This window comes from Somniosus microcephalus, chromosome 10 (assembly GCF_052327205.1).
Source record: "Somniosus microcephalus isolate GS21.2 chromosome 10, FLI_Smic_1.0, whole genome shotgun sequence".
Lineage (NCBI taxonomy): Eukaryota > Metazoa > Chordata > Chondrichthyes > Squaliformes > Somniosidae > Somniosus > Somniosus microcephalus.
Window position 1 is genome coordinate 4,661,931 of NC_140996.1, and position 21,320 is coordinate 4,683,250.

At 52.8% G+C, this 21,320-nt stretch overlaps 1 protein-coding gene across 1 annotated transcript in view; it reads left to right on the forward strand.

Annotated features, from left to right (window-relative positions):
* Window positions 1–21,320, forward strand: part of rab20 (RAB20, member RAS oncogene family) — a 40,730-nt gene that overhangs the window by 17,729 nt on the left and 1,681 nt on the right. The gene's annotated exons all lie outside the window — the stretch shown is intronic.

Genomic DNA, 21,320 nt, shown 5'->3' on the forward strand with positions numbered 1-21,320 from the left:
CCGCGCGGGCCGCTCACCGGCTTCTCCAGTGTACACATCGCACAGGCGCAGAAATTTAAAGGGACCGCGCACTAAAAGAAACAGGCCGCGCGGAGCAATATCAGATTCTGAGGGGGGTTAACAGGGTAGAAGCTGAGAGGCTGTTTCCCCCTGGCTGGGGAGTCTAGAACCAGGGGTCACAGTCTCAGGATAAGGGGTCGGCCATTTAGGACTGAGATGAGGAGGAATTTCTTCACTCAGAGGGTGGTGAATCTTTGGAATTCTCGACCCCAGAGGGCTGTGGAGGCTCAGTCGTTGAGTATATTCAAGACAGAGATCGATAGATTTTTGGACTCACGGGGAATCAAGGGATATGGGGCTCGGGCGGGAAGGTGGAATTGAAGTCGAAGATCAGCCATGATCTTATTGAATGGCGGAGCAGGCTCGAGGGGCCGAATGGCCGACTCCTGCTCCATTTCTGTAAAGCTCAGCTTACAGGGAACATTGTTTGTGGCCCCTAGTTCTGGGACCCCTCCCACGAACATCATCTCTACCTCTATCCTATCAAATCCCTTCATAATTTTAAAGACCTCTATCGGGTCACCCCTCTGCCTTCTCTTTTCTAGAGAAAAGAGCCCCCGCCTGTTGAGTCTTTCCTGATAGTGAGAACCTCTCGCTTCTGGTTTCATCATTCTGTTCCAGTTTGTGGTGACCTTCTCTCCACGGCCAGATACTGCGGAAGAAGTTCTTGCTTTGTTGAAGAGTTGGAGCTGTTCCCTGACCCTGACAGCCAGACAGACCCGAAGCCAGTTATAGTGAGGAATGGAGCTTGTATTGCAATAAAAAATAAGTTATACAAGCAGCTTGCTCGATTTATGTACGTCGTTTGTTGTAGGAGTAAAATACTGAAACCTCTGGGGCCCATTTTGCCCCGATACAATTAAAAAAAAAAGTTGTGTGTAGTTGGGAAATTACCAAATTGGCCTCGCCCCCTCTGTCCAATAATGTTTGTATATTAAGTATGTGCTGCCCATGAACCCTCGGGTAAGCTTCCGTTAAGAGGAAACGTAGCTGTAATCTTCCTTATTTAGGTTTTATTTGAAACTTCTGTAATGCAGCCAGCGAGGGGCGATTGGTGTGGGATGGCAGTGAGTAATCCTTGGCAGTGCATGGACTCGAGCCTGGAGTTGGTGCGGGGTGTTCACTGCATGTGACTCTGAAGTGAATCGGGAGCCAGACCAAGAACTGGCGAAGATTTAGACCAGCTGGGAGTAACGACTGGGTATCGCACAAGCCGTTGAGTTTGTCTGATTTAAAAAATATATAAATCTACCTGTGCCAGCCGTGGATCAGTGAGTGGACACTCGGGTCTGAGCCTGAACGTCGTGGGTTCAACTCCCAATCCAGAGACTTGAGCATAGGAACAGGAGGAGGCCACTCAGCCCATCGAGCCTGCATCACCATTATATTCGATCACGGCTGATCTGTACCTCAAATCTATTTATCCGCCTTTGCTCCATGTTCCCCGATACCCTTACCCAACCAAAATCCATCGATCTCAGTTTTGAAAGCTCCAATTGACCCCCAGCCTCAACAGCTTTTTGGGGGCGGAGAGTTCCAGATTTCCACCACCCTTTGTGTGAAGAAGTGCTTCCTGACATCACCCCTGAACGGCCTGGCTCTAATTTTAAGATTCTGCCCCCTTGTTCTGGACTCCCCCCACCAGAGGAAATAGTTTCTCTCTCTCGACCCCATCAACCCATAATGTAGGCTAACACTCTAGCGCAGTTGCTGTTTGTGGGACCTTGCTGTGCGCAAGTTGGCTGTTGCATTTGATGACGTAAGTGACTACACTTTAACAGCTTCTCATTGGCTGTGAAGCGCTTTAGGATGCCTTGAGGAAGTGCAAGGCGCTATAGAAATGCAAGTCCTTCTGTTCCTTCCCCTTTTTGTACAGCGATAAGCACATTCTTCCCTTGGGGTTGGGGGGTGTGTGGAATCACTAATTTAGCCGTGTTTGATTATAAATGGGAGAGGGGAGGGAGGATGGTTCACATTCTGCTCCCGAAGGCCTGTTATGTCCAATGCTTTTCTAGCAGAATAGTTTCTCGTGGGGCTACACTTGGATAAGTTCCAAGTAAATTCCCGTCACATTGCTCTGAATAAGTCGCAGAATGCGCAGTTTCTATAACAATGGGGATCCTATAAAGTCGGCCGTATGCTTACCCTGAGAAGTCTGTTCTAAGTAGGTTTCAGTTTCCTCTCCGCGAGAATCCTTGAAGCATAGGATTGTTCAAATGCAAGGCCGGTTACAGCTTGCAGTAATGCAAATTTTGTGGGATCTCTCTCCATAACCTCGAGGGTTGTGAAATACATTTTGGCTTTTGTTCTAAGTCATGAATAGAGCGTTGATTGTGCAATGTTCGTGGCTGAATTCAGGCTGTGCAGTCTTGGCTTGTTGTAAAGCTATCTGTCCGGCTCTGTAATGATCACAAGATCAAGGTGGGCTGGTCTAGTCTGTCAAAGCTTGTTTCAACATCTTCACAAGACTTCTGACCAGCGTAGTCCATGTTGCTTCATCCTGTAAAATTTAATCAGCTGTCCAGTTTGATGTCTTGTCACTGTAACAAAAGATGAAACCTGCTTTTCTGAATGGCGAGGCGCTGGGGACTGTGGAGGAGCGGAGAGATTCGGGGCCCAAGGACACATCACTAAAAGCTAGTGGCCAGGTACAAAAAATAATTTAAAAAGCTACTGGAATGTTGGCCTTTATCTCAATGAGGCTGGAATACAAAGGGGTAGAGGTTGTGTTACAGTTGTATAAAGCTCTGGTTAGACCCCATCTGGAGTATCTGGGTTCAGTTCTGGACACCGTACCTCGAGAAGGATATATCGGCCTTGGAGGGGGAGGAGTGCAGATTCACCAGAATGATACCGGGGCTAAAGGGTTAAATTATGAGGGCAGTGTTATGTCTGACATTGGTGATAGGTACTCGATTGCCTTGGCCTGAGCACATGGAGTTTGAGAGTGCTATTATCGTTGTATTGTGTCTGTCATTGGATATAGGTATTCGATTGCTTTTGCCTGTAGAGTGTGTTGGGATCAGCCATAAAAAGCAACATGAACTGAGCTCTGCATACGGCCTCTGGATTATCTTTGCAAATGCAACATTTGGTGACGAGGATGGCTGAAATCTCTCTTCCACCACCTCCTCCCTTCCTTGCACTACCCGGCGAGCCGCCGATCCCATGGGTTCGCTGGTTACAGTCCTTTGAAACCTACCTCATTGCCCTTGGACTAGAAAATGTGAGTACATCACGGGAAAAGGCACTGTTATCCCATTGCTTGGGAGCGGAGGGCCAGCATGTTCTTGGGACATTATGCACAGCAGACTCAATGCAAACATATGATGAGGCTGTGGCTCTGTTAAGCACACACTTCTCTGCCCCACAAACTGCCCTCCTGCGGCGATTCATTTTTAGACAGCGTCACCAACTCCCCGGCGAGTCGGTGCGTCAATTCGTGGCTAATTTGAGGGGGTTTGCTAGCTCGTGCAAGTTCGGTGCACTACAAGATGAGATGGTGCGTGATCAACTAATAGAGCACACCAACAATGTGAGAGTGCGTGAAAGACTGTTACTCGAGTCCGACGATCTGTCGTTGTCACAGGCAGTCAACATTGCCTTTCAAGTGGAGTCTGCAGCCGAATGTGCAGCAAAACTAGCACACACACCCAGTGACAGCGCCCTTGGCCGCGACAGCTCTGACACGGTAATGCTCGCGCGACGGCAGCAATGCGCGCTACCGCGGCAACAGTGTGGAAACTGCGGATCTCGTTCACATGCTACCAGAGCGCAGAATTGCCCCGCGCGCGGCCAAGCCTGTCGCAATTGTAGAAAACAAAATCACTTTGCCAATGTCTGCCGCTCTGCCCCGGTTGCTACAAATGAACACTCAGTCCTCAAGCACTATAATTCACAACGTGAGCTCTGGGCCAGTAGTGGCTTTCAAGTCATGCACAATTAACCTGAATGATGTGTGCATCCCGCTGTTGTTGGATACCGGTGCCAGCGTCTCACTGCTGAATATGGACACATTCAAACGCTTTTTCAGCTCCCTGCCACACTCTGCGCCCTCCACTGCCCTTTGCGGGCATGGTCATTCGAAAATTGGACTAGTGGGCTCAGTCAACCTCACTGTACGCTATGGAACAAAAGTTTTGCCAGATTTTTGTTTTCATGTGGCACGCCAAGGAGCTAACCTGATGGGACTGGATCTTTTCACTGACCTGGGTTTTTCTCTCTTGGACACCGGCGGGTCTGCGATTCTGCACGTCGCCTCACCGTGGCGCCAAACATGGCCAGCACTCTTCGAGGGTCTGGGCTGCCTGACTGCCTTCACCCACCAGCCCATGGTTGACTCCACCGTTACCCCTGTCATTCAGCCACTGTGCCGCATCCCGCTTGCTCTCTGTGACGGGGTCACAGCTGAACTAAAGCAGCTACTGGAAGCTTGCATCATCGAACCAGTTGATGCCTCCCCATGGGTCTCCAACCTGGTGGTCGCAATGAAAAAGTCAGGTGGTCTACGCGTCTGTGTCGATCTTCGAGCAGTGAATAAGGCAGTAATCCCTGACAAATATCCACTGCCCACATCAGAGGAACTCACAGTGCAGTTCTATGGTTCCATCCTGTTCTCGAAACTGGACCTTCGACAGGGCTATCTACAGGTTACCCTCCACCCCAGCAGCAGGGACCTCGCTGCTTTTGTGACACATGCTGGTGTCTTTCGGTACACCAGGATGCCATTTGGACTTAGCTCTGCACCCAGCTGCTTCCAAAAGGTGATGTCCTCTGTACTCGCGGGCATTCCTGGGGTGGCCATCTACCTGGATGACATCGTCGTGCATGGGCCCTCGACCTCCACTCACGACGAACGCCTTCACAGAGTTTTCACGGCTCTAGCAAAACACAAGCTCACACTGAATGGCGAAAAGTGTGTCTTTGCTGTTTCAGAGATCGAATTTGTGGGGTTTCGGTTGTCGGCTGACGGTATATCCCCACTCCAGTCAAACGTGGATGCAATCACAGCATCCCAGAACCCAGCTCTGCAGCACAGGTTGCCTCCTTCCTTGGCATGACTGGGTACTACCTGAAGTTTTTGCCCCAGTACTCAGCCACCACAGCTCCACTGCACCAGCTCCTGCAAAAGGATGAGCCCTGGGTGTGGTCACAAGCCTGTACGGAAGCTGTGCGCCTCCTCAAATCGCAGCTCACGTTGCCTCCAGTGTTGGCTCACTTTGACGTCGCTAGCCCCACCCTCGTCATCTGCGACACGTCCGCTGCAGCTGTGGGGGCGGTGTTATCGCAGATACAGAATGGAGTGGAGAAACCAATCGCCTTTGCCTCCCGAGCCCTTAGCCCCACTGAACAGAAGTACTCAGTAGGCGAGCGTGAGGCACTGGCGTGCATCTGGGCATGTGAGCGGTGGCACCTGTACACGTATGGCCGTGCCTTCACCCTGCGAACCGATCACCAGGCTCTCACTGCCCTGCTGTCGACATCAGGCACGGGCCACAGACCACTGCGTCTACACCGCTGGTCTGACCGCCTCCACCAATACAATTTCAGTCTCCAGTTCACACCAGGACGTGACAATGTTGTGGCAGATCTGCTCTCCCGCACTGTCTCTGCCCCAGCCCCACTAGTCGAGTCTGAACATGTGGAACAGGATATCGTCCAGATGCTGCACACGCCTCTCCAAACCACAGTCTCTCTCCAGGAGCTCAAAGAGGCCTCTGAACAGGATCCGGCCCTCTCCCAGCTGTGCACCTTCACCAGAGATGGCTGGCCTCGCAAGGTGCCTGAGGAACTGTCTGCCTACTCCAGAGTTAAAGAGGAGCTCTCCTGCTGGAATGACTCCTGTGTTGCACGTGGGCTCTGCACTGTGGTCCCAAGTGCCCTTCGTGCGCATGTTTTATCCATGGCGCACGAGGGCCACTTGGGCATAGTGAAGCTCAAACAACGATGCCGAGACCTGGTGTGGTGGCCGGGTATTGACAGGGAAATCGAGGCCCTGGTCAAGGACTGTGCAGCCTGCCTTGTAAGTGGCAAGACTGGCCACCAAGCTCCTCCACCCCTGCAACCCCTTGCCTGGCCCTCTCAGCCCTGGGAGCACCTGCAGCTGGACGTCTGCGGGGAGATCCATGGTGTCCCCCACCATCAACGGTTCCTAGTGGTGACCTATGACCTGCACTCAAAATGGCCAGAGGTCACTGCCGTGGGCTCTCACCTCTCGGGTCATCATCGATATCCTTGAGTCCCTCTTCCGCTGGGGGCATCCAAAGGCCATCACCACAGACAATGGCCCCCAAATGGTCTCTTCGGAACTCTCCTCTTACCTTGAGAGCAAGGGCATCCGTCACGCGTACTACCACCCCGAGTCAAATGGGGGGGGGGGGGGGGGGGGGTGGAGCGTTTGAACCAGACACTGAAAAATGGCCTCAGAGCACACCTATCCCAGGGGTGTGCGTTTGACAAGGCCCTCCTCCACACACTGCTGCACTACAGAGCCTCCCAGCATTCCACTACAGGGGTCTCACCCGCATCCCTCATGCTAGGCCGTTTGCTCATGCTGCCCCTTGGCAGGCTCCGACCCTCGCTAGCTCAGAGCCCTGCTCCACGGGCTCAAGCCACAGTCGCTAGACAGCAGGAGAAGATGAAACTCCGCTTCGACCAGTCGAAGAGGGCCAAGGCGCCCAACATCTCAGTCTCCGATTGGGTCAGAGTCCGCAGACCTCACCGTAACAATAAGATGGCCTCATTCTGGTCCTCCCCTCTCCAAATCAGCTGCCAACTTGGACCAGCCACTTTTTGCCTCACTGACGGTTCTCGGTGGCATGCCAGCCGCCTTTGGAAGGTGCCAGCACCTCCTGATGTGGGATTATACGGACCTAATCCCCAAGCCTTACCCCAGAGTTGGTGGGATGCACATGTGGCTCAGCCAGCCAACCCTCAAGCAGATATTGTGCCTCAGCCTGCTCCTCACCAGTCCCCACTTCGGCCTCCTCTTCACCAGTCCGCACCTCGGCCTGTTCGTACACGTTCTCGCCCTGGCCACCTGCAGGACTTTGTCACTACATTTCATGTTTGAAATTCTGTGAGGGGGGAGGAAATGTTATGTCTGACATTGGTGATAGGTACTCGATTGCCTTGGCCTGAGCACATGGAGTTTGATAGTGCGGTGATCGTTGTATTGTGTCTGACATTGGATATAGGTATTCGATTGCTTTTGCCTGTGGAGTGTGTTTGGATCAGCCATTAAAAGCAACATGAACTGAGCTCTGCTTACGGCCTCTGGATTATCTTTGCAAACGCAACAGGCAGGTTGCACAGACTGGGGTTGTATTCCCTCGAGTTTAGACGATTAAGGGTGGGGTCTGAAAGGGCGGTGGAAGCAGATTCAATAGTAACTTTCAAATGGAAAAAGTTTACAGGGCTATGGGGAAAGAGCAGGGGGGGTGGGACTAATTGGAGAGCTCGTTCAAAGAGCCGGCACAGGCACGATGGGCCGAATGGCCTCCTCTGTGCTTTATCATTCTATGTGGTTTTGTTTCTTTCCATCTCTGGGAACTGACCTGAAGACTAGAATATCTTCGCATTGAAAACCTTTTCAGTGTGATGCCAAAATCCATTGGAGAAAATCTTTTTAAAAAGCTCTGTGGTTGTGTGTGCCAGTCGGCTGCGATTGTACCGGTGTCAGTGTTGGGGGGGGGGGGGGCGGAGATGGGTCGCCGGCTTGTGTAATCGGGGGGAGGGGGGAGGGGGGGGAACCCCTGAAATAAAACCTGGAAACGCACAGCCGGCTGGGCAGTGTCTGTAACCGGAAAATACAGGTCATGACTTTTCGGGTGACCTTTTTCTTCCTGTTTTTAGTTGGATTGCAGGATGTTGGCACCAGTGAGCTGGTGTTTAGGCCGTTTTGAAAACGAGTTTTTGTTAACCATTTGCAGGGTGGGTTTTACCGGCGATACAAGTCTATGGAAACTGGTTTGACGGCAGGAACTGGCTCACCCAGACCAGCTACCACAACCCTGCTTAAAAGACCAATTTTGCAAAAGGCTCCATCCTGAACTGTATAGTCCGTCTCTTCACCATGAGCCTTTGTACTAAAGAAAGAACAGCAAAGTGGGCACTCCACCACAGTGGCCTTTCAAAGCAAGCTACAGAGGCAGTTGGCCAGACCCGAGGCTCTGCCCCCATGTTCCAGTGGGGTATGAGTTTCTGTGAAGTCCACCTGGGATCTGGGAGTTCTGTTTTGGCTGAAACAGTCACTCATCACCCCTGTGCTCGCTGACCTACATTGGCTCCCAGTCCCCGAACCTGATTTTTAAAATTTTTAGACTTGTTTTCAAATCCCTCTATGGTCTCGCCCCTCCCTATCTCTGTAACCTCCTCCAGCCCTACAACCCTCCGAGACTTCTTCATTCTTCCAAATTTGCCCTCTTGCGCATCCCCGATTTCCATCGCTCCACCATTGGCGGCCGTGCCTTCAGTTGCTTAGGCCCTAAACACTGGAATTCCCTCCCCGAACACCTCCACCTCTCTTTTTTAAGATGCTGCTTAAAACCTACCTCTTTGACCAAGCTTTTGGTCACTTTTTTTATTCCTTCATGGGATGTGGGAGTCGCTGGCAAGGCCAGCATTTATTGCCCGTCCCTAGTTGCCCTCGAGAAGGTGGTGGTGAGCCGCCTTCTTGAACCGCTGCAGTCCGTGTGGTGAAGGTGCTCCCACAGTGCTGTTCAGGAGGGAGTTCCAGGATTTTGACCCAGTGACACTGAAGGATCGGCGATATACTTCCAAGTCAGGATGGTGTATGACTTGGAGGGGAACTTGGAGGTGGTGGTGTTCCCATGCGCCTGCTGCCCTTGTTTTTCTAGGTGGAAGAGGTCGTGGGTTTGGGAGGTGCTGCCGAAGAAGCCTTGGCGAGTTGCTGCAGTGCATCTTGTAGATGGTACACACTGCAGCCACGGTGCGCCGGTGGTGGAGGGAGTGAATGTTTAAGGTGGTGGATGGGGTGCCAATCAAGCGGGCTGCTTTGTCCTGGATGGTGTCGAGCTTCTTGAGTGTTGGAGCTGCACTCATCCAGGCAAGTGGAGAGTATTCCATCACACTCCTGACTCGTGCCTTGTAGAAAGGCTTTGGGGAGTCAGGAGGTGAGACACTCGCTGCAGAATACCTAACCTCTGACCTGCTCTTGTTGCCACAGTATTTATGTGGCTGGTCCAGTTAAGTTTCTGGCCAATGGTGACCCCCAGGATGTTGATGGTGGGGGATTCGGCGATGGTAATGCCATTGAATGTCAAGGGGAGGTGGTTAGACTCTTGCTGGAGGTAGTCATTGCCCGGCACTTCTGTGGCGCGAATGTTACCTGCCACTTATCAACCCAAGCCTGAACGTTGTCCAGGTCTTGTTGCATGCGGGCATGGACTGCTTCATTATCTGAGGAGTTGTGAATGGCGTTGAACACCTGTCCTAATATCTCCTTATGTGGCTCGATGTCAAATTTTGTTTGATAATCGCTCCTGTGAAGCGCCTTGGGCTGTTTTACTGTGTTAAAGGCGCTATATAAATACAAGCTGTTGTTAATAGTCTCCAATCCAAAAGTCTTGGAAAGACGTGAAATTTCAAATCCGTATTCGAGTATTGAGATCTAAAAGGGAAGTTAAGCCTCCTGCCTCCGTGTCTGGGACACAAACTGCTGTTCACAGCACGGCCCAAAGTGACCCGAGCGGCCGGCGCTCATTCACTGGCCTCAGACCCCATTCCGTATTGGGTTCCCAATGTGCTGCTGGTACAACAACAACATCACGAACAACAACTTGCCTTTGTGATTTAAAAAAAACCTTCCATTTAAATCGCCCCTCGGTCTTCATTGATTCAATGTAAATAGCCCCCTCCTCAGTTTCCCATTGTGCTTTGTCATCCTGGGGAACCTACGCTGTACACTCTCCATGACTTTAATGTCCTTTCTATGATGCACTCAGTAATCTAACCGTGACCTAACCAATGCCTTCAACTTTATCATGACCTCTTCGCTCTTGTACTGAACGCTCCTGTGTGTAAAACCCAAATAACTTCTTGGCTTTATCTACCAGCGCTCTCCCTTTTGAGGAATGGTGTATTTGAACCTGTAGATCGCTCTGTTACTTCACACCCGCCAGAAATCGGTGTACACGCCACTCCTGTCAGCCGTGGCTCAGTGGGCAGCACCCTCGCCTCTGAGTCAGAAGGTCGTGGGTTCAAGTCCCACTCCAGAGACTGGAGCACAAAAAATCTAGGCTGACACTCCAGTGCAGTACTGAGGGAGCGCCGCACTGTTGGAGGGGCAGTACTGAGGGAGCACCGCACTGTCGGAGGGGCAGTACTGAGGGAGCGCCGCACTGTCGGAGGGGCAGTACTGAGGGAGCGCCGCACTGTCGGAGGGGCAGCACTGAGGGAGCACCGCACTGTCGGAGGGGCAGTACTGAGGGAGCGCCGCACTGTCGGAGGGGCAGTACAGAGGGAGCGCCGCACTGTCGGAGGGGCAGTACTGAGGGAGCGCCGCACTGTCGGAGGGGCAGTACTGAGGGAGCGCCGCACTGTCGGAGGGGCAGTACTGAGGGAGCGCCGCACTGTCGGAGGGGCAGTACTGAGGGAGCGCCGTACTGAGGGAGCGCCGCACTGTCGGAGGGGCAGTACTGAGGGAGCGCCGCACTGTCGGAGGGGCAGTACTGAGGGAGTGCTGCACTGTCGGAGGGGCAGTACTGAGGGAGCGTTGCACTGTCGGAGGGGCAGTACTGAGGGAGTGCTGCACTGTCGGAGGGGCAGTACTGAGGGAGTGCTGCACTGTCAGAGGGGCAGTACTGAGGGAGCGTTGCACTGTTGGAGGGGCAGTACTGAGGGAGTGCCGCACTGTCAGAGGGGCAGTACTGAGGGAGTGCTGCACTGTCAGAGGGGCAGGACTGAGGGAGCGCCGCACTGTCGGAGGGGCAGTACTGAGGGAGTGCTGCACTGTCGGAGGGGCAGTACTGAGGGAGTGCTGCACTGTCGGAGGGGCAGTACTGAGGGAGTGCTGCACTGTCGGAGGGGCAGTACTGAGGGAGCGTTGCACTGTCGGAGGGGCAGTACTGAGGGAGTGCCGCACTGTCGGAGGGGCAGTACTGAGGGAGTGCTGCACTGTCAGAGGGGCAGTACTGAGGGAGCGTTGCACTGTCGGAGGGGCAGTACTGAGGGAGTGCCGCACTGTCAGAGGGGCAGTACTGAGGGAGTGCTGCACTGTCAGAGGGGCAGGACTGAGGGAGCGCCGCACTGTCGGAGGGGCAGTACTGAGGGAGTGCTGCACTGTCGGAGGGGCAGTACTGAGGGAGTGCTGCACTGTCGGAGGGGCAGTACTGAGGGAGCGTTGCACTGTCGGAGGGGCAGTACTGAGGGAGTGCCGCACTGTCGGAGGGGCAGTACTGAGGGAGTGCTGCACTGTCAGAGGGGCAGTACTGAGGGAGCGTTGCACTGTCGGAGGGGCAGTACTGAGGGAGTGCCGCACTGTCAGAGGGGCAGTACTGAGGGAGTGCTGCACTGTCAGAGGGGCAGTACTGAGGGAGTGCCGCACTGTCGGAGGGGCAGTACTGAGGGAGCACCGCACTGTCGGAGGGGCAGTACTGAGGGAGTGCTGCACTGTCGGAGGGGCAGTACTGAGGGAGTGCTGCACTGTGAGAGGGGCAGTACTGAGGGAGCGTTGCACTGTCGGAGGGGCAGTACTGAGGGAGTGCCGCACTGTCAGAGGGGCAGTACTGAGGGAGCACCGCACTGTCGGAGGGGCAGTACTGAGGGAGTGCTGCACTGTCGGAGGGGCAGTACTGAGGGAGCGTTGCACTGTCGGAGGGGCAGTACTGAGGGAGTGCTGCACTGTCGGAGGGGCAGTACTGAGGGAGTGCTGCACTGTCGGAGGGGCAGTACTGAGGGAGCGCTGCACTGCCGGAGTGGCAGTACTGAGGGAGCGCTGCACTGTCGGAGGGTCAGTACTGAGGGAGTGCTGCACTGTCGGAGGGGCAGTACTGAGGGAGCGCTGCACTGCCGGAGGGGCAGTACTGAGTGAGTGCTGCACTGTCGGAGGGGCAGTACTGAGGGAGCGCTGCACTGTCGGAGGGGCAGTACTGAGGGAGCGCTGCACTGTCGGAGGGGCAGTACTGAGGGAGTGCTGCACTGCCGGAGGGGCTGTACTGAGGGAGTGCTGCACTGCTGGAGGGGCAGTACTGAGGGAGTGCTGCACTGTCGGAGGGGCAGTACTGAGGGAGTGCTGCACTGCTGGAGGGGCAGTACTGAGGGAGTGCTGCACTGCCGGAGGGGCAGTACTGAGGGAGCGCCGCACTGTCGGAGGGGCAGTACTGAGGGAGTGCTGCACTGTCGGAGGGGCAGTACTGAGGGAGTGCTGCACTGCTGGAGGGGCAGTACTGAGGGAGTGCTGCACTGCTGGAGGGGCAGTACTGAGGGAGTGCTGCACTGCCGGAGGGGCAGTACTGAGGGAGTGCTGCACTGTCGGAGGGGCAGTACTGAGGGAGCGCTGCACTGTCGGAGGGGCAGTACTGAGGGAGGGACGCACTGTCAGAGGTGCCGTCTTTCGGATGAGACGCTAAACCGAAGCCCTGTCTGCTCTCTCAGGTGGACATAAAATATCCCATGGCACCATTAGTAGAAGAGCAGCGGAGTTCTCCCCGGTGTCCTGGCCAATATTTATCCCTCAATCAACATCACAAAAACAGATTACCTGGTCATTATCACATTGCTGTTTGTGGGAGCTTGCTGTGCACAAATTGGCTGCCGCGTTTCCCACATTACAACAGTGACTACACTTGAAAAAGTACTTCATTGGCTGTAAAGCGCTTTGGGATGTCCGGTGGTCGTGAAAGGTGCTATAGAAATGCAAGTCTTCCTTTCCTTGTTTTTCCTCCCAAAATGTTTTACCTTGCACTTCTCCACATTAAATTGTGTCTGCCCCCTGCCTGCCCATCCCACTAACCTGCTGATGCCTTCCTGAAGTATTTGATAGACCTTCTTGTTTGTCAAACCCTCTGCCGCTGTCCCTGAGTTACAACCTGTGCAGCCATTAACCTCCCTACCCTCATTTTGGAGAGGTGAGTCGGGGATGAAAGTGTGCCGGACAGTTGGACTGTGTAAAGCGCACTTACTCGTCAATGTGGGATGACAGGTTGAGGCTCTTCAGTGAGAGAGCAGCATATATTTTAAAACAAAAGTGAAGTTAGCAGTGGGGATTCGGTGCCATTGAGAGGTGTAGTTCCAGGGTTTTGCAGATGTGTCGAGATGTTTCTAATGGTAGCACATGCCATTCTACATGCGGTCACCTTGGTTCCCATCCTGTTCTTGTCAATGATCTTTCACCTTCTGAACAAACTTTCAGCTTCATCTCTCTTGTTCTCTGCAGTTTTCGCTCTGCTTTTATGAACAGTTTACCTTTCTATGGAGAGCATCTCCAACAGTTTAGGGTTTTTATTTCTGACTGCATTTTTACTTTTCAAAAACTCTTTGGCAAGTTTAATTTTATTGAAAACTTATCCTTTTCCCCATTATTGCTTCATGAAAGCTTTGGCTTTGTTGTTGGTCCCATTGGGCTTGCATCTGAGTAAAATTAATGTCGGTAATTTGCATTGAGTTCCAACTGGAACTGATCCTTAAGGTCAACACAGCACTTCATCTTTAAGCAACTCCTGAAGATTGTTGGACTGAGGCCCAGGTTCTGGGCACAAAGCCGAAGGGCCTGGGGGCTCGGAGAGGGACGGCCCATGGGAAGGGGAAGTTGGGAGGGGCACAGGTGCCAACTGAGAGAAGTTGCAATCGCTAACGGGAAGCTTTGAAAAAGCTGACGGGTCAAAGGCTGTCAGCCGTTGCACAAAGGGGAGGTTGGGCGGCTTCGAACAAGCTAACGTTATACCAACACTCCAAATACTTACACTGCAGGAAAACAATATTTGGCTGATGGTGTGGATTTAGAAACTTTAAATGGGAAAGCAAGCACTGACACTAAAATATTTTGTTTGCCACCTCCCACCTGAGAAATTATGGATTTTATTTAATTTGGTGCATTTGGGAACCTTCTCTTAGAGTGTCATCTTGTTTGAGTTGGTGACACTTTCAGTCAGCAGGTTGTGGGTTCAAGTCCCACTCCAGAGACTCGAGCCCGTAGTCCAGGTTGACACTCCCGGAGGGGCAGTACTGAGGGAGCGCTGCACTGTCGGAGGGGCAGTACTGAGGGAGTGCCGCACTGTCGGAGGGGCAGTACTGAGGGAGCGCCGCACTGTCGGAGGGGCAGTACTGAGGGAGCGCCGCACTGTCGGAGGGGCAGTACTGAGGGAGCGCCGCACTGTCGGAGGGGCAGTACTGAGGGAGCGCCGCACTGTCGGAGGGGCAGTACTGAGGGAGCGCCGCACTGTCGGAGGGGCGGTACTGAGGGAGCGCCGCACTGTCGGAGGGGCGGTACTGTGGGAGCGCTGCACTGTCGGAGGGGCGGTACTGAGGGAGCGCTGCACTGTCGGAGGGGCAGTACTGAGGGAGTGCCGCACTGTCGGTGGGGCGGTACTGAGGGAGTACTCCACTGTCGGAGGGGCAGTACTGAGGGAGTGCCGCACTGTCGGAGGGGCAGTACTGAGGGAGCCCCGCACTGTCGGAGGGGCAGTACTGAGGGAGCACCGCACTGTCGGAGGGGCAGTACTGAGGGAGTGCCGCACTGTCGGACGGCAGTACTGAGGGGTGCTGCACTGTCGGAGGGGCAGTACTGAGGGAGCACCGCACTGTCGGAGGGGCAGTACTGAGGGAGTGCCGCACTGTCGGACGGCAGTACTGAGGGGTGCTGCACTGTCGGAGGGGCAGTACTGAGGGAGCACCGCACTGTCAGAAGGGCAGTACTAAAAGAGCGCTGCACTATCGGAGCGGCTGTGCTGAGGGAGTGCGGCACTGTTGAAGGGACAGTACCGAGGGAGTGCTGCACTGTTGGAGGGGTAGTACTGAGGGAGCGCCGCACTGTCGGAGATGACGTCTGTCGGATGAGATGTTAAACCGAGGCCCCGATTGCCCACTCATGGCACTATTGCAAGCAGAGCTGTGCAATTCTCGGTGTCCTGTGGCCAATATTTATACTTCAACCAACATCACCAAAACAGATGGTCTGGTCATTGATTTGTTTTGTAGTTTGTGTCAGTGATACCACGACAACTGCGATTGCCCCATTGCTTTTGTGTGCATTCGATAAGGTGCCACACAAGAGGCTATTACACAAAATTAGGGCTCCTGGGATTGGGGGTAATATACTAGCATGGATTGAGGATTGGTTAACAGACAGAAAACAGAGAGTAGGAATAAACAGGGGATATAGACAGGCTAAGTGAGTGGGCAAGAACATGACAAATTGAATATAATGTGGAGAAATGTGAAGTTATCCACTTTGGTAGGAAAAATAGAAAAGCAGAGTATTTTTTAAATGGTGAGAGGTTGGGAAATGTTGGTGTTCAGAGGGATCTGGGTGTCCTTGTACATGAATCACTGAAAGTTAACATGCAGGTACAGCAAGCAATTAGGAAAGCAAATGGTATGTTTGTTGCGTTTGCAAAGATAATCCAGAGGCCGTAAGCAGAGCTCAGTTCATGTTGCTTTTTATGGCTGATCCAAACACACTCTTCCAGGCAAAAGCAATTGAATACCTATATCCAATGTCAGACACAATACAACGATAATAGCACTATCAAACTCCATGTGCTCAGGCCAAAAGCAATCGAGTACCTATCACCAATGTCAGACATAACATTTCCTCCCCCCTCACAGAATTTCAAACATGAAATGTAGTGACAAAGTCCTGTAGGTGGCCAGGGCGAGAACGTGTACGAACAGGCCGAGGTGCGGGCTGGTGAAGAGCAGGCCGAGGTGCGGACTGGTGAGGAGCAGGCTGAGGCACAATATCTGCTTGAGGGTTGGCTGGCTGAGCCACATGTGCATCCCGCCACTCTGGGGGTAAGGCTTGGGGATTAGGTCCGTATAATCCCGCATCAGGAGGTGCTGGCACCTTCCGAAGGCGGCTGGCATACCACCGAGAACCGTCAGTGAGGCAGAAAGTGGCTGGTCCAAGTTGGCGGCTGATTTGGAGAGGGGAGGACCAGAATGAGGCCATCTTATTGTTGCGGTGAGGCCTGCGGACTCTGACCCAATCGGAGACTGAGATGTTGGGCGCCTTGGCCCTCTTCGACTGGTCGAAGCGGAGTTTCATCTTCTCCTGCTGTCTAGCGACTGTGGCTTGAGCCCGTGGAGCAGGGCTCTGAGCTAGCGAGGGGCGGAGCCTGCCAAGGGGCAGCATGAGCTCACGGCCTAGCATGAGGGATGCGGGTGAGACCCCTGTAGTGCAATGCTGGGAGGCTCTGTAGTGCAGCAGTGTGTGGAGGAGGGCCTTGTCAAACGCACACCCCTGGGATAGGTGTGCTCTGAGGCCATTTTTCAGTGTCTGGTTAAAACGCTCCACCCCCCCCATTTGAATCGGGGTGGTAGTGCGCTGTGTGACGGATGCCCTTGCTCTCAAGGTAAGAGGAGAGTTCCGAAGAGACCATTTGGGGGCCATTGTCTGTGGTGATGGCCTTTGGATGCCCCCAGCGGGAGAAGAGGGACTCAAGGACATCAATGATGACCCGAGAGGTGACGGAGCCCACGGCAGTGACCTCTGGCCATTTTGAGTGCAGGTCATAGGTCACCACTAGGAACCGTTGATGGTGGGAGACACCATGGATCTCCCCGCAGACGTCCAGCTGCAGCTGCAGGTGCTCCCAGGGCTGAGAGGGCCAGGTAAGGGGTTGCAGGGGTGGGGGAGCTTGGTGGCCAGTCTTGCCACTTAAAAGGCAGGCTGCACAGTCCTTGACCAGGGCCTCGATTTCCCTGTCGATACCCGGCCACCACACCAGGTCTCGGCATCGTTGTTTGAGCTTCACTATGCCCAAGTGGCCCTCGTGCGCCATGGATAAAACATGCGCACGAAGGGCACTTGGGACCACAGTGCAGAGCCCACGTGCAACACAGGAGTCATTCCAGCAGGAGAGCTCCTCTTTAACTCTGGAGTAGGCAGACAGTTCCTCAGGCACCTTGCGAGGCCAGCCATCTCTGATGAAGGTGCACAGCTGGGAGAGGGCCGGATCCTGTTCAGAGGCCTCTTTGAGCTCCTGGAGAGAGACTGTGGTTTGGAGAGGCGTGTGCAGCATCTGGACGATATCCTGTTCCACATGTTCAGACCCGACGAGTGGGGCTGGGGCAGAGACAGTGCAGGAGAGCAGATCTGCAACAACATTGTCACGTCCTGGTGTGAACTGGAGACTGAAATTGTATTGGTGGAGGCGGTCAGACCAGCGGTGTAGACGCAGTGGTCTGTGGCCCGTGCCGGATGCCGACAGCAGGGCAGTGAGAGCCTGGTGATCGGTTCGCAGGGTGAAGGCATGGCCATACGTGTACAGGTGCCACTGCTCACATGCCCAGATGCACGCCAGTGCCTCACGCTCGCCTACTGAGTACTTCTGTTCAGTGGGGCTAAGGGCTCGGGAGGGAAAAGAAATTGGTTTCTCCACTCCATTCTGTATCTGCGATAACACCGCCCCCACAGTTGCAGCGGACGCGTCGCAGGTGATGAGGGTGGGGCTGGCGACGTCAAAGTGAGCCAACACTGGAGGCGACGTGAGCTGTGATTTGAGGAGGCGAACAGCTTCCGTACAGGCTTGTGACCACACCCAGGGCTCATCCTTTCGCAGGAGCTGGCGCTGTGGTGGCTGAGTACTGGGGCAAAAACTTCAGGTAGTACCCAGTCATGCCAAGGAAGGAGGCAACCTGTGCTGCAGAGCTGGGTTCTGGGATGCTGTGAATGGCATCCACGTTTGACTGGAGTGGGGATATACCGTCAGCCGACAACCGAAACCCCACAAATTCGATCTCTGAAACAGCAAAGACACACTTTTCGCCATTCAGTGTGAGCTTGTGTTTTGCTAGAGCCGTGAAAACTCTGTGAAGGCGTTCGTCGTGAGTGGAGGTCGAGGGCCCATGCACGACGATGTCATCCAGGTAGATGGCCACCCCAGGAATGCCCGCGAGCACAGAGGACATCACCTTTTGGAAGCAGCTGGGTGCAGAGCTAAGTCCAAATGGCATCCTGGTGTACCGAAAGACGCCAGCATGTGTCACAAAAGCAGTGAGGTCCCTGCTGCTGGGGTGGAGGGGAACCTGTAGATAGCCCTGTCGAAGGTCCAGTTTCGAGAACAGGATGGAACCATAGAACTGCACTGTGAGTTCCTCTGACGTGGGCAGTGTCTGGATGATATCCTGTTCCACATGTTCAGACCCGACGAGTGGGGCTGGGGCAGAGACAGTGCGGGAGAGCAGATATGCAACAACATTGTCACGTCCTGGTGTGAACTGGAGACTGAAATTGTATTGGCGGAGGTGGTCAGACGAGCAGTGTAGACGCAGTGGTCTGTGGCCCGTGCCGGATGTCGACAGCAGGGCAGTGTTGTGTTTGCAAAGATAATCCAGAGGCCGTATGCAGAGCTCAGTTCATGTTGCTTTTAATGGCTGCTCCAAACACACTCTTCCAGGCAAAAGCAATCGAATACCTATATCCAGTGTCAGACACAATACAACGATAACAGCACTATCAAACTCCATGTGCTCAGGCCAAGGCAATCGAGTACCTATCACCAATGTCAGACATAACATTGTTGGCCTTTATTACAAGAGGATTTGAGTATAAGAGTAAAGACATCTTACTGTAATTATATAGGGCCCTGGTGAGACCACACCTGGAGTACTGTGTACAGTTTTGGTCTCCTTACCTAAGGAAGGATATACTTGCCATAGAGGGAGTGCAATGAAGGTTCACCAGACTGATTCCTGGGATGGGGGGATTGTCCTATGAGGAGAGATTGAGTAGACTAGGCCTGTATTCTCTCAAGTTTAGAAGGATGAGAGGTGATCTCATTGAAACATACAAAATTCTTACAGGGCTTGACAGGGTAGATGCTGAGAGGATGTTTCCCCCTGGCTGGAGAGTCTAGACCAAGGGGTCACAGTCTCAGAATAAGGGGTCGGCCATTTAGGACTGAGATGAGGTGAAATTTCTTCACTCAGAGGGTGGTGAATCTTTGGAATTCTCTACCCCAGAGGGCTGTGGAGGCTCAGTCAGTGAGTGTATTCAAGGCTGAGATCAATAGATTTTTGGATACTAAGAGAACCACAGGATATGCGGATACGGTGGGAAGGTGGAGTTGAGGTAAAGATCAGCCATGATCTTATTGAATGACGGAGCAGGTTCGAGGGGCCGAATGGCGGAGCAGGTTCGAGGGGCCGAATGGCCAACTCCTGCTGCTGTTTCTTGTGCTGATTTCTTAACTACCTCTTTTTCTCTGTGACTTGTTTCCTTTCCACAGTCCTAATACTTATTGTGACGTTTTTACAGCTGGTGCCATTTACCGGCTGGCCTGCTACCTGTTGGCACTGATCCTTATTCTTAATCCCCAGTCACTTGCTCCTGTGGCCTGGAGTTAGCTCATTACCTTCAGCGTGACAACTCGCCAACTGAACCCAGGGCTACCCACTCGCCCTAAACCAGCACTCTGCTTTTGTTCGCCCTTGTGGCCTTTCGACGACCACAGGCCCTTCCCTTAGCTTTTTGATTCCCAATTTTTACAACTTTTATTCACATCTATAGGAAGCAGTTAGTATTGACTCATTCAAATGCAAATTGGAGAGATTTCTGTCAGAGAATAATATTTTGGGATTGTGGTGATTATTTCCTATGTTTAATAAGAAGTATTGTGATTGGTGAATGGGGTGGTTGTTCTCTGTATTAGTAAGAAGTATTGTAATTGGTTGTTTGTTTCTACCTTGAGATATATGTTGTAAACTCATTGGTAGTGGATGTCAGGTGATTTGTGGTGGCCATCTTAAATTCAGTTCTCTCTAGTCATTGTTGGAGACTGGTGTTGAAAGATGTGCTACTGGGTTTTTAAAGTTAATAAAGCCTAGATTAGAAAGGCAAATCTATTCTTTATTTCAGGGATCCAGTATCCGAGTGATTGGACACATGACGTGTGGTGAGTGTAGCGAGCTCGGGAGGAACAGGTGACTTTGGACCTCTGGTTTCCAAAGCTCTCCACCACTGGGGGTTTTCCGCGCCTCATGTCTGGGTCTGTTGTAGACTCATTGATGGAGATCGATCGCTGTGATTGGTCAACAACTCCATTATCGTTGTATCAGGCGACTACCAGGATGGTAGAAGGTGAACCAGATGGGCTTTGGTCTTTTATCATCTCGCAATTCCTGTGTCCCTATCGGTTGTACCAAGCTCCCATGCGTAAACTTCCCTCACGGCTTCCGTGTACGTCCCACAGTATCTTTAACACTCTAAGGTTTTGAGTAAAATGAAGCTTCCACTTTCTGGGAGGGAATCTTAGCATTTGGCACTGACCCATGCCTTTCGTAACTTTTGCCAGAATGTTTATTTTCATACACGTCAGCAGCCAATGTTTCAACATCAGCGTTTTGCAAAATATTCACCTTTCCTCACTGGGCCTGGAGGGCCTCTGTGTTGACCAATCAGATCGTTCTAGAGCCGTCAACATCTGACGGGAAATGTACGGCGTGACCCCATAATCATTCAGTGTGTGATAGATTGAAACCACACACTGGAGACAGTCCAGCAGCTCCCTGAGCCTCTTCCTATAACTCAAATATTTTGGAGCATTCTAGTCCTTTAAAAAAAAAAGAACATTGCATTGTGCAATTAGTTTCACTTCCAGGGGAACAGGAGGAGGCCATTCAGCCCTCGAGCCTGTTCCTCCATTCAATGAGATCATGGCTGATCTGTATCTGAACTCCATTTACCCGCCTTGGTTCCGTAACCCTTAATACCCTTACCCAATAAAAATCTACCAATCACAGTTTTGAAATTTCCAATTGACCCCCAGCCTCCACAGCTTTTTGGGGGGGAGAGTTCCAGATTTCCACCACCCTTTGTGAAGAAGTGCTTCCTGACATCACCCCTGAACGGCCTGGCTCTAGTTTTAAGGTTCTGCCCCCTTGTTCTGGACTCCCCCCACCAGAGGAAATAGTTTCTCTCTCTCGACCCGATCGAATCCTTAAACACCTCGATTAGATCATCCCTTAATCTTCTAAACTCAAGGGAATATCAGTCCAGCGTAGCCCAGTGCAGGAAACAAAATCTTGATGTTTGAAGCTGTAAAAAGAGCAGGAGATTGTGAGCTTGGGTTGGCATCTGC